General features: G+C 48.5%; 1 protein-coding gene across 1 annotated transcript in view; it reads right to left on the reverse strand.

The window, feature by feature from the left end:
* SLC6A3 (solute carrier family 6 member 3) overlaps positions 1-12,310 on the reverse strand; it is a 126,023-nt gene that overhangs the window by 67,328 nt on the left and 46,385 nt on the right. The window lies entirely within an intron of this gene.

Consider the following 12,310-nt stretch of genomic DNA (forward strand, 5'->3'; position numbering starts at 1 on the left):
TTTTGACAAATTCATTTGGCATCCAAAGGGTTCATATAAATTGATTTTATAAAAACAATGTGAAAAAAAGGTGTTTCCATTTCCATTTCACATATTTTAGTTTCACCTGCCTGCATGAAAATGCTTTTGGAGTAGTTTTCATGAAAAATACTCAAAATCCTTTAATTCAATTTTTTTTAAAGTACGATCTGTAGAGGTGTGGGCGTGGCTTCAGGCCATGCCAGTGGTGGTAGCAGTGATGTTTACTGCAGCGGAGCATGTGCAAACACATGGATGGGGTATGTAAATACTTGATAGTGCTGTGGAGAACCATCTCAGGGACAAAGCTTTCATGTAAGCTCTGCCCCTGCATGCGAGATTTGATATATCCATGTAGTCAATTATTGCATTGCGAGTTGGGCTGATATTATCATATACCTCCAATCCAACTTCATCAAGCTCTCTGGTGGGACGTCTGCACCTGAAATTTGTAGGCGTGGCCTGTCGGCAAGGGTGGATTTGCATACAAATTGCATCATCCCGCAAGGCCACGCCCCACATTTTGCTGTTGTGTGGGGAATAGTCAGAGGCTCTGAGAGCTTCTAGCCATGAAGCCCCTTCTGGCTGCAGCAATAGAGGCTGTGTCTATTCACCGCTGTTAATCGGATAACGGGGAAATCCCAACTGCCCCCCCCCCCCAAAAAAAAAACCCCTAAAAAAACGTGACAATCCTGCGAAAGCAGGGCAGTTGGGAGGTGTGTTATCACAGCACATTGCTGTGGTGATACATTGACCCCTCAGTCACACACAGATCAGTGCAGTCTCATGAAGTAGTTTTGTTGTGATTAAAATCGACAGTTGTGCACTGTCTTGAGCAGTTAAACAGGACCTGGCACACCTGGCACAGTTGTGCACTGTCTTGAGCAGTTAAACTGTCTTGAGCAGTTAAACAGGACCTGGCACACCTGGCACGACTGCAGCAACTGTGTTTGAGTATACATCTGTAATTTTCAGATTTATGGCTAAATTTATTTATCAAAAAAACAAGTCATTTTGTGCCTGGAACACACCATGGCTGCTATTCTTAATGGTTCGCTCCCCTGCGTGTTGAGCATCTGCGCAATTATGGGCATGTGCAGACGCTTGGTGCAAGCGGACACGGTCACCTGCTAGTTTGTTGTCCCTCTCACACCTAGCAGTGTGGGCAGGGGGTGTGAGGCAGCGGCGACAGGGTGCGTTTCCCATGAAAACTCTGGGTGTTCCCATGGTGATTGCCCAATGGTGCGGGGAGTATGCAGCTGATCTCAGCGGATGTCAGCTGTCCGTCCGTCACCAGACAGGGCAGATTGGGGACTAAAAGTGGCCCTGGAAAATATCTGGAAGTGGCCTCATGTGGGCGGCAGCAAATCATTAATGGGCGGAGCAGCATAACAGTAGGCGGAGCTGCATCCAAGAGCACTGGACCTTATATTTACTGCAGTGTATGGGCAGAAGGAGGTGGGGTGGGATGAGGTGGGGCAGTGGCCTGGAGCAGGCAGGAGGACAGCGGGTGGGAGATGAGGCCCTGTGGGCTTTGCCGTCACTGATACAGTGCCCGGCAGGGGTGGATCCAGAACAAAATGACAGTGGGGCACCATAACAGGGAATGGAGGGGGTTTATTTGCACATGTTCCCAAAACAAAGGCATGGCCTCAAAGGGAATGATAAGGAGAGACAGTGGGTAACAGTTAACAGATGATTGAGAGAGGCAGAGGGTGATGTCTTGGAAAGGTAACGTGACAGGAGAGAGAGGAAAATGGGGAGATAGTGCCACAGGGGAGAGGTAGATTTTGATGCAGTGGGTGATGGGGAGAGATAGAGAAACAAAGGTGGCTACAGGGAGAGACATAGGGAGCTAGGGAAGGTGGATGGAGGGATGTGAGTGAGAGTGGGTGAGATGTACAGGAGAAAGGGACAGTGAGAGGGGAGAGGAGTGAGTCAGTGAGGCACAGAGAGCAAGGGTAGAGTGAGATAGAGGGGAGTGGGGAGGTGAGTAGAAGAGAGAGAGAGAGGAGGAGAGAAATAGGCAGGGCAAGGGGACGGGGGGATGTGATGATTTAGAGACAAAGAGAGGGGGTGAGAGTAAGTGAGAGACATAAAAATAGGGGGGGAGAGGGAAGACAGAGAGACTGTAGAGAGTGAGAAGGTGCATGAGAGGGGATAGTAAGTGAGAAGGGGTGAGAGAGATGGCAATAGAAAGAGGGTGTAGGTGAGAGGAGGAGAGAGAGAGGGGAGAGAGGGATTGGGTGAGAGGGGAAAATGAGTGACAGGGATAATGGGGGGAGGGGAAGTCAGAGAGAGGAGGGATACTGAGAAAGGGAAGATAGAGAGAGAAAGAGAGAGGGGATGAATGAGAGGGGTGAGTAAGGGAGATGGCGTAATAGTGGTGGCCAAAGAAAGAGAGGGGTGGATGAGAGGGGAATGTGAGTGACGGGAGGATAGTAAGGGAAGGGGAGAGTGAGAGATAGGCAGAATGAGAAAGGGAAGAGAGAGGGAGGGAGAGTGTGTGAGGGGGAGAGAGAGGGAGAGGAGGGTGACAGTGAGTGACAGAGGGAAAGAGAGTGGGGGGAAGGGAGAGTGGGTGAGAGAGAGAGAAAGTGGGGAAGAGTGAGAGGGAAGGGAGATAAAGAGTGTGTGAGATGGGGAGTGAAAAAGAGATGGGAGGAGAGAGGGAGGGGCCGCAGGGCCGGTACAAGGTATCTCCGCACCCTAGGCAAACTATCTGCCTACTCCCCCCCCCCCCCATATTCCCACATACACAAGCCAATACCCCCAGGAGACACGGGTTAGAGGAGGAGAAGAGGTGGTAGAGGAGGAGATGGGGTTGTAGAGGAGGAGACAGGTCATACACAAGCCAATACCCCCAGGAGACACGGGCAGTGGCGTAAGTTTGATGAAGAAGCCCGGGGGCAAGACTAAAGTTGGTGCCCCCCCCAGCACACACACACACAAAGAGAGAGGGGGGGGGGAGGGGGGGGGGAGAGAGAGAGAGAAAAGAAATATAAAGAATGAATTATGGAGAAAGACAAAGAAAGGATGTCAGGGTGACATAGACTCACCCTCCTGCGCTGCAGCATCTCTCACCCAGCTGCCGGCTCTTTCTTGACAGTCACCTCACATGCACACTGGCTGTGTGAGGTGGGCTGTCTCCGCGGCGCGACCTCCCGGCTCCTTGTCACTGACAGTGACACTGATGGCTCAGTCCTCTTCATGCGACTTCTGTCGCGCTGCCAGGCGGCAGGGAGGAGCGGCGATGCGGCCGCTACACACAAGTGAACGGGGAGCTGCGGGGGGGCTGCCCACCCGCAAACGGGGAGGGGGGCTGCCCACCTGCAACACTACACGCACGGGTACGGGGGAGGGGGGGGGTCGCCCGCCCGAATGCACGCCGCACAGGGCTACGGGGGAGGGGGGATCGCCCGCCTGATTGCACGCCGCACAGGGCTACGGGGGAGGGAGGATCGCCCGCCTGATTGCACGCGGCACAGGGCTACGGGGGAGGGGGGCTTCCCACCTGGAACACTGCACGCACGGGGGAGGGGGGGTCTCCCGCCCGCCCGAACACTGCGCACACGGGGATGCACGCCGCACACAAGGCTAGGGGGGGAACATCGGAGGCAATGGAGCCAGTGCCCCCTTTAAGCCTGGCGCCCGGCGACAGATGACTCCATTGTCTCCGGGAGTTCCGCCACTGGACACGGGTTAGAGGAGGAGAAGAGGTGGTAGAGGAGGAGATGGTGTTGTAGAGGAGGAGACAGGTTAGAGGAGGAGAGAGGGTTGTATAGGAGGACAGGAGGTGGTAGAGGAGGAGAGGGGGCAGAGAAGGGGAGGGGGTTTTATAGGAGGAGAGGGGATAAAGAAGGAGAGGGGGTGTAGGGGAGGAGACGGCGGTGGTAAAGGAGGAGACTATGGTACTATAGGAGCATAGGAGGTGGTAGAGGATGACAAGGGGGTGGTAGATGAGGAGAGTGGTGGTATAGGGGGAGAGAGGATGGTATAGGAGGAGAGGGGGTGTAGAGAAGGGGAAGGGGGTGGTAGAGGAGGAGAGGGGTGGTATAGGGTAGAGGGGATGTTATAGGAGGAGATGGGGGTGGTAGAGAAGAGGGGTGGTATAGGGGGAGAGGGGATGTAGAGGAGGAGAGGTTGTGGTAAAGGAGGTGAAGGGGAGTGGTAGAGGAGGAGAAGGGGATGGTATAGGGGGAGAGGAGATGGTATAAGAGGAGAGGGGGGTGGTAGAGAAGAGGGGTGTTATAGTGGGAGAGGGGATGGTAGAGGAGGAGGCGGGGTGGTAGTGGAGGAGAAGGTGTTGGTAGTGGAGGAAAAGGCAGTGGAAGAGGAGGAGAAGGGGGGTGGTAGAGGAGGAGAGGGGACTTTAGGAGGAGAGGGGCGTGTAGAGGAGGGGAGGGGGGAGGTAGAGGAGGGGAAAAGGGTGGTAGAGGCAGAAGATGGGGGTGGTAGAGCAGGTGGAGAAGGGGGTGGTAGCGGAGGAGAGGGGTGCTATGGGGGGAGGAGATTGTATAAGAGGAGACAGGGGTGGTAGAGGAGAAGAGGGGTGGTATAGGGGAGAGGGTGGAAGTACAGAAGACAGAAGGGAGAGCAGGCATGTGTTTTAAAGTTATAGAAAGCCTAATCCTTCCTCCCCCTCAATAAAACTGGCAAGTGTACCTCAGGCACCTCTCCATCTCTCCAGCAATGGGCCTCCTCTTCCTGCTCACCAGCGCGCCGGCCTCTTGTCTGCTGTCCCATGGTGCAGAGCCTCATCCTCCTATCTGCGGTGCCAGGTTTTTTTTAAGATCCCTGGCGATGGGTCTCCTCCTTCCAATCCACGGTGACAGGCTTCCTCCCCGCCATCCACAGCAACGGGCCTCCTCCTGATCCACGGCACTGGCAGCAGAGGGCTGCATCTCCTTGGTGCAGGGCCTCCCACTCAGCAGGTTGGTTGCTACTCATGGCAGGGAAGGGAGGGAGTGCGCTGCGAGGGGCAGAAGGGGGAGCAAGGGGACGAGAGTGGGGGGTGGGGTGAATGAGAGGAAAGAGTGATTGAGTCATCTCCCGGCTTCTTTGCACAAGGCCTCCGGAACCCTCTGTGCAAAGCCTTCGGCTCCCTGTTCCTTTGTGGAGTCCTCTGGCCTTTGAAGATTTGGGGTTCCCGAAATAAGTATACTGCAGACTGCAGGTCCCAGCATGTGTCTTGGTGCGCGCCTCCCAGGGGATCTATGGTACTATATGGAGAGGAGGAAGCGGGGCAGCGGTGGGAGAGGAGGACAGCGGGTGACAGGACATCGGCTGGAAGGAGGCTGAGCTTTATCCAGCCGCGGCACTGCTTCTGATTGATACACGGCCCAGGGGAGGGGATGGCCCGGCCAGAGAGTGGATGACTGACAGTCAGAGTCAGTATATAATTTACTGTATTTCGGCCTCAATGTCGTCGGCCTCCCGGGAAACTTCCCGGTGAATATAATGGCCAATCCGCCCCTGACTGTAGAAATCATTTGATGATCGGCAAAATCATTCTGGCTTGTCAACCAGAATAAGGGCATATAAGGGCCTATGTTGCAATGAAATGTTAGCAAATACATTTATAATTTTTTTCTGTGTAGGGTAATTACTGGCTGCTTCTGCATGTAGCCAACAGATAGTACAGCTTTATTTTAACACTGCAATCTAGGGGCCTGATGCAGACCTGCTCACTTGGCTGCGTATATTGCGCAGACGCAAAATATTGGTCCCCTGTGCGAATGCAGCACACTTGGCCCCAGCAGTGTGCCGGATTATCCATTTGCAGGATTATCGGTGGTATCCGTCGAAGAGTGATTACCCACCAACCTGGTCTCCTTCCCCCCAGGGGCGGATTTAGGGATGACTGAACCCCTAGGCACAACAATAACGCCCTCCCACTCCTGTTCGCCCAGTGCCTGATATGAACAGATTGAAAGAAGCTCTAGATCATCAGGTGCCAGAAAAATGATGGAGTATTTCTAATCTAAATACCGATACCCTAGAAAGAGTAACTGGCTACACAGTGGAGAGGGATGCGGAAATTACTGTCAACTAGAAAAAATCATGCAAGGCGGGCAATAGGCAGGAAATTTCCTACCATAGCAAATCACACACAGCAAATAAAACATTCACAAAATGATCTGAAATGCTTAAATACATGAAACTATTTGACACCACAGTAGATTCACGTTTACAATTATTTTCTAACATTTGTCATCTATATATATTGATCTTTAAGAAATAAAGATATCCTATGCAGGCTTGCGACAGCTGATAAGGAAACATTTTTCTTTCAAATGTTTTTATGTAGTATGAGCATTTCTCGCACATTTGTTTGCTCACTTTTACTTGTGCACATTTTGTTGACATGGTCACTAAGCTAACAATTTAGCAGCTATCAAAGTCAAACAGCTCCCAGCAAAAACAAGGGAAAAACATTAATGCCTCAAAAGAACTTCTCCACCTCTCTAAATCAGACATGATGGTAAACAAGAAGCAGCTACACATCAAAACCTCATGACAGCTGCAACATCTGCTGCGGGAGAGGATTAGCACAACAATAGCACATCGTTCTGGGCATAAAAGACCAGATGTCAAAAGTAACCATCTTACCTTGGATAGAAGACTGACGATGTTTTCCAGGCCTTACAAAAAGTTTTATGAATGCGTAGTAATATAAGCATACCAACTGTCCTGATTTCTGCCTTCCTAGTTTTTTGGGACTGTCCTGCGTCCACCCCGGGCTGGTGTCTATTCCCCACTGCTTAGCAGAGCAGTGGAGAACAGATGCTGTGCACACGCCTAGTGTCTATTCACTATGAGAAGGGAGCATGGCCAACAGTTCTCACATCGCTGGCTATGCTCACCCAGCGGCATGGCCTCATGATCACAAACATTTCCGCAAAGCCATGCCCCATTTTTGCAAGGCCACGCCCCCTTCATGGGACTGCATCAGCAAAGCAAAATGTTGGTAGGTATGATAGAAGTAAATATGTGGCTGTGGTTACTTTTGTAAAGGTTTATGCATCATCTTTACCACCCTGAGAGCAGACACTTCAGATTTCAGGAGGTGGCGGAGGCTTGGCTCATCGTAAGGCCCTGCCCCCAAACACAGGATCACCTGTGATTCATGGGTTCATCACTAGGGGGCAGGGCCAAATGATACAATATGTAATTTAGTCCTGCCCCATTCAGAAGGATGCTGCGCTACCAGTAAATGTCCCACCATCCTGCCAACTTCACTAAGAAGCGGGCAATATGTGGAAGAGTCGCTTAATTTTTGAGGGCTACAGGGGACTATAATAACAATCATATGTGGGTCATTTCAGGTACAAGACCAGAGTTTGTTGCCTGAAGGCATGACCAATGATGGAGGAAACTGGTAGTAAAACATAACTAGCCAGAATGGGACTGGTACGGATTGGTGAATCAGCAGGAACTGAAGGGTGGATGTCATCAGAATTGTCCAATGATGAGCTTCGATGGTAGAAGAGGTGAGTATCCAGGAGATGATATGCTGTAAATCAGGGATGTCAAAACTATGGCCCTCCAGATGTTGTGAAACTGCAAGTCCCATGCCTTGCCACAGTTTTGCTATTAGGGAATGCTAAAATGATTGCAGGGCATGCTGGGATGTGTAGTTTCACAACAGCTTGAGGGCCATAGTTTGGACATGCCTGCTGTAAGTATATGCTGGTATTCACACTGCTCAAGTTGGGTACCAATAACTCAGGAACTGAGTGGAGTACACCTGGTGATGACAGTTACTGATGCAAAGCACCAATGGTGGTTGGTATTGGCAATGAATCTCTGAAGTTGCACTGTCCTCATATTTATACCAAAACACAAATTGTAGAAATGGGATTGGTACTAAATCCCGGCGGTCAGAATCCCGGTGATCAAAATCCCGACGCCGGAATCCAGACCGCCAAAATCCCGAAAAGGGGGGGGGGGGCGTGGGTCGCCCCCCCTTGCGGGCTCGCTGCGCTCACCACGCAGCGGGCCCGGTGCCTCGCTACGCTCGGCACACTAATTTATTCTCCCTCTATCGGTGTCGTGGACACCGATAGAGGGAGAAAGTGTCGGGAGATTGTAACTGCATCCCGTAGAAATGAGGGGGTGTGACCGGAAACGATCCTTCAGTCACCTGTCTGTTACTTTCAAGCAATAAATAAATACCTGAATACATACTTATATAACCTACCAATGCAGATTTTTTTTTTGGCAAGGGAAAGAAAAATTTCTAGCTACACCACTGGTATCTATACTTACTTCCACTATACACTTACATGCTGCTCTGTCTTCCCCAAACCCTATTGCTGTGTTCTCCCATCTGTGCTAGTCTGTACTAAATTATCTGCACCATCTGTCATTCCCCATCTGTACCTTGTCCGCACCACCGTTTCTTCTCTCTGCACTGCTCAGTGTTTCCCCTCTTCAACCTCACTCTGCCTCCTCCCATACATGCCACATTGTCTTCTCTCCCATCTTCACCAGTTTTCTACCGATCCATGCCAGTGTTTTCAATCTATCTGCATCTTTACCCCTCATCCACGCTACTCTGTCTTCCTTCTGCATATTCTCCCCCCTATCCTCACCACACTTACCCCATTCATTTAGCTGACATTGGCAGCAAGGTAAGCATTTTCTAAAAGGGTAGCAGAACAGCCTGTTGCTAAACATTGGTTAGCAGCAGGGCATACAGCAGCTAACCGCCAAACTAAAATTATTGATCATGTTCCAACCCCTAAAAAAGGAGGGGATCGGGGGAGAATACTGCTACAAATGGAAAGCCGGTGGATCCACAGATTAGATATCTTATCACCTAAAGGTTTAAATGAAAATCTGGGTTTATACTACTTCCTATAGATATAGTAAATAGTCATCTGGCAGTTAGTATATTTGATTGTTATAAGATCACAGGCAGGGCTATTTTTGTGCAGGCTCCAGCAGGAACTGAGGCCCTTATTCTAGTTCACTCTTTCAGACAAAATATTTCTTAGATGGACAAAACCATGTGCACTGCAGGTGAGGCAGGTGTAAAACCCCACCCAAATCTAATTATCTCTGCACAAGTAACACCTGCCTCACCTGCAGTGCACATGATTTTGTCCGTTAATCGGATCCGTTGTGTGCTTAAACAGCACACATCGGATCGGATCGCATGCCTAGCTAGTACAAAGAGTATGCGCAGCACATACTTTTTGTACCGTACTATGTGATGCGCGGGAGCGCGCATCGCATAGTACAGAACGGAGCCATACACAACGGACCGTGTATGGGCTCCTTAAGAAATATTTTGTCTGAAAGAGTGAACTAGAATAAAGGCCTCAGTTCCTGCTGGAGCCTGCACAAAAATAGCCCTGATCACAGGTATCCACTATATTGATTAACATGTGTATTGACATCTTGAATAATATGCAATTGTCATTGAATAGTTTATTTTTAATTTTAATATGTTGCAGTAAATTGTGTTTGTATTATTGTTTACAGGGTTGTCACAGAGATCGAGTGGGCAGGCCCGTCATCTGTCCGGAAGTCTGCACACGATATTTGATAGAAATGTATTTAATATTTGATATAAATGTATTCAATTATTGCATTGCGAATTGGCCCAATATTTTCAAAGCACAGGCAATTCTGAGGATGTGCATGGTGATAAATCAGCACCTGGCGAGCATCTGAAACCAGGATCCATTTACAGTACATTACTGACTTACTACAAATCTTGGTACTTGTTAACTAGCACGGCGCCTGCGATTTTGATTGTATCCATCAGGTCCTAAAAAATCGCCTTGATCGCATTGCATGCAACCAAATCGCATGTGATGCGATCGATGCGATTTTTACATCGGAATCAATGTAAAATGGTCCCTGAGACACGATTTTACATTGGGCCCAATGTTAAATGCCCCCCAGACCCCAATTTTAATTGTATAACCACCCTGATGGGTCAAATGCCCCCCCCCCCATTGTTAACGCCAACCCACGATGAATGCCAACCCGAAGTGTGGCGAGGGGCGGCGGTATACATTCTCCGACCTTTTCATACCCCCACTATCCACGTCGGCGTGGAGTTGATTTTATATAGTGTGGCGAGCACAGCGAGCCACCGAGCCCGAAGCGTGGTGAGCGCAGCGAGCCCCGCGAGGGGCCGCGCATTACTTCACATGTATTACGCGTCCCCGTGCATTAACTTAAGGCATGCGATGGACGCGATGGACGCGATTTTTTAATTGTCGGGGAAAAGGCTAAAAATAGCCCTGAAATCGCGTCGGTCGCGTCAATTAAGTTAAGGTATGCGATCACCTGCGACGGGCGCCGTGCTAGGAAACAAGTACCCAAATCTTTTCTACAGTATTATAAGTTGTATTTTTATTTAAAATAATTGGCTCAAATAACCACTGTGTTTTTTTTTCTTTAGTAATGTTCTTGTTTATAAGGAAACCCCTAAAGCAGTGGTTCCCAAACTGTGTGCCTACCCACGAGGCTCTTGCTGGGGGCCACGTGTTGGTAGTGCAGGAAAGAAATCTATTTTCTGTATTGACGAAATCAGTCCAAGTGGCTAGCAGTCATAAAATGTGGACAATCAGAAGCATAACTATACACCACCACATAGCTGGCCCTAAGGTGACAAGTAGGCGCAATTTTTTAAATAACATTTTTTTTTAAATCTTTTAAATAAAAATTTAATCCTAGGGGTGTCATGAAAAAATTCAGATACATCGTTTTTAATTTAGTCCAACCTGTTTACTTTTACTGAACCAAGCTGGATATTAATATGTGCCTATTTTTTGCATAAAAAGATGGATTATCACTGTGGGTATATGGATATTTAAGGATTATTTGTAACAATTTTTTATTGTATTTTGCAATAAAATATAATACAATACCGTTTTATGCATAGAAATAGACACAGCCATTAAGAAATCAAGATAACCGGCAAGCAGCCCAATGCTCGACTATCTGAATGACTATAAAAGCAATGTTATAAAGTGAAGGACATTGATTAAATTATATTCTTATATAGGACAATAAATCTGATTTCAGCAGTCCTACGTCTCAGAGCTATCAGTGTTTCTGTGGGTCTGTAGTCCCACAAGGGGAGCCAAGCCTATCGTAGGGCGTCAGGGCAGATTCTAGCGACCTATATCATTCTGTAGAATATTATCGGCTGCACATCTACCTATTCATACATATATACTAAACCATTATTAACATATATTAAAGACAAGGGTAAGAAGGGTAGGAAAAATATGTAGGAAAAAGGAAGGGGAGACAAACAAAAGAACCTATTAAAATAAGTAAAGATTAATAGAATTAAAAGATCTCTCAGGTCGGATTATGACGCATCAGGGTTGATCCAATTCAAGATCTTGGGTGTTTTTTTTCATAAAAGTAAGATGACATTACCATGATGATCAACATGTCTTTACCTATCAGATGGCTATCTTTCTCAAAAGATACCAGGTGGTGGACAAAATTTTTTTTGTATACGTGTTTGGACCTGTTGGTCCAGGCTCAGAATATAAAGTTCCCACTCTTTGTAAAAGTGGGGGGCTCCCTTTTCCAGATCCGACATCAAGGCCTGTCTCTCATAAAACCATGTATTCAACACTGCTTTCTTGAGTTCCATGATAGAGGGGGAACCCCCATGTATCCAATGCAAAAGGATCAATTTTTTGGCCAACGTCAGTATAATAGTGAGGACCGGGATTGTCTGTGTCTTTTTAGGACCAAGGTCCCACACTTGCAAGTGCAGAAAAAGACATGTGACCTGGTGCTTTTGGATTTAGAAAATAGACACTATTAATTTAACCATTCAGTATATTCCAAAAGTTCCTAATCCTCCTACACTCCCAGAAGTTATGGTAATAGGAATCATTAGATTTTTGGGTACTTATGTAGTATCTGGGCTGCCGATTTTTTGATTGTATGCCTTAAGTTAAGGCATACAATCAGATGCGATGCAATGCGATATCGCATCGCATCGCATGCTACCATCGGATGCGATGACCCGATTTTTCCATAGGAATCAATGTTAAAATGGACTGAGTCCATTTTAACATGGAATTCAATGGGAAAAAGGGGTCCTTTTCATACCCCTACTATCCAAGTGGGCATGGAGTTGGATATAAACCTGTGGCGAGCGTAGCGAGCCACCGAGCCCGAAGCGTGGCGAGCGAAGCGAGCCCCGCGAGGGGACGGTATTCTGTGTCCCCTCGCGGGGCTCGCTACGCTCGCCACGCTTCGGGCTCGGTGGCTCGCTACGCTCGCCACAGGTTTATATCCA

Source organism: Crinia signifera, chromosome 5 (genome assembly GCF_055691185.1).
Source record: "Crinia signifera chromosome 5, ASM5569118v1, whole genome shotgun sequence".
In the NCBI taxonomy this organism is placed as follows: domain Eukaryota; kingdom Metazoa; phylum Chordata; class Amphibia; order Anura; family Myobatrachidae; genus Crinia; species Crinia signifera.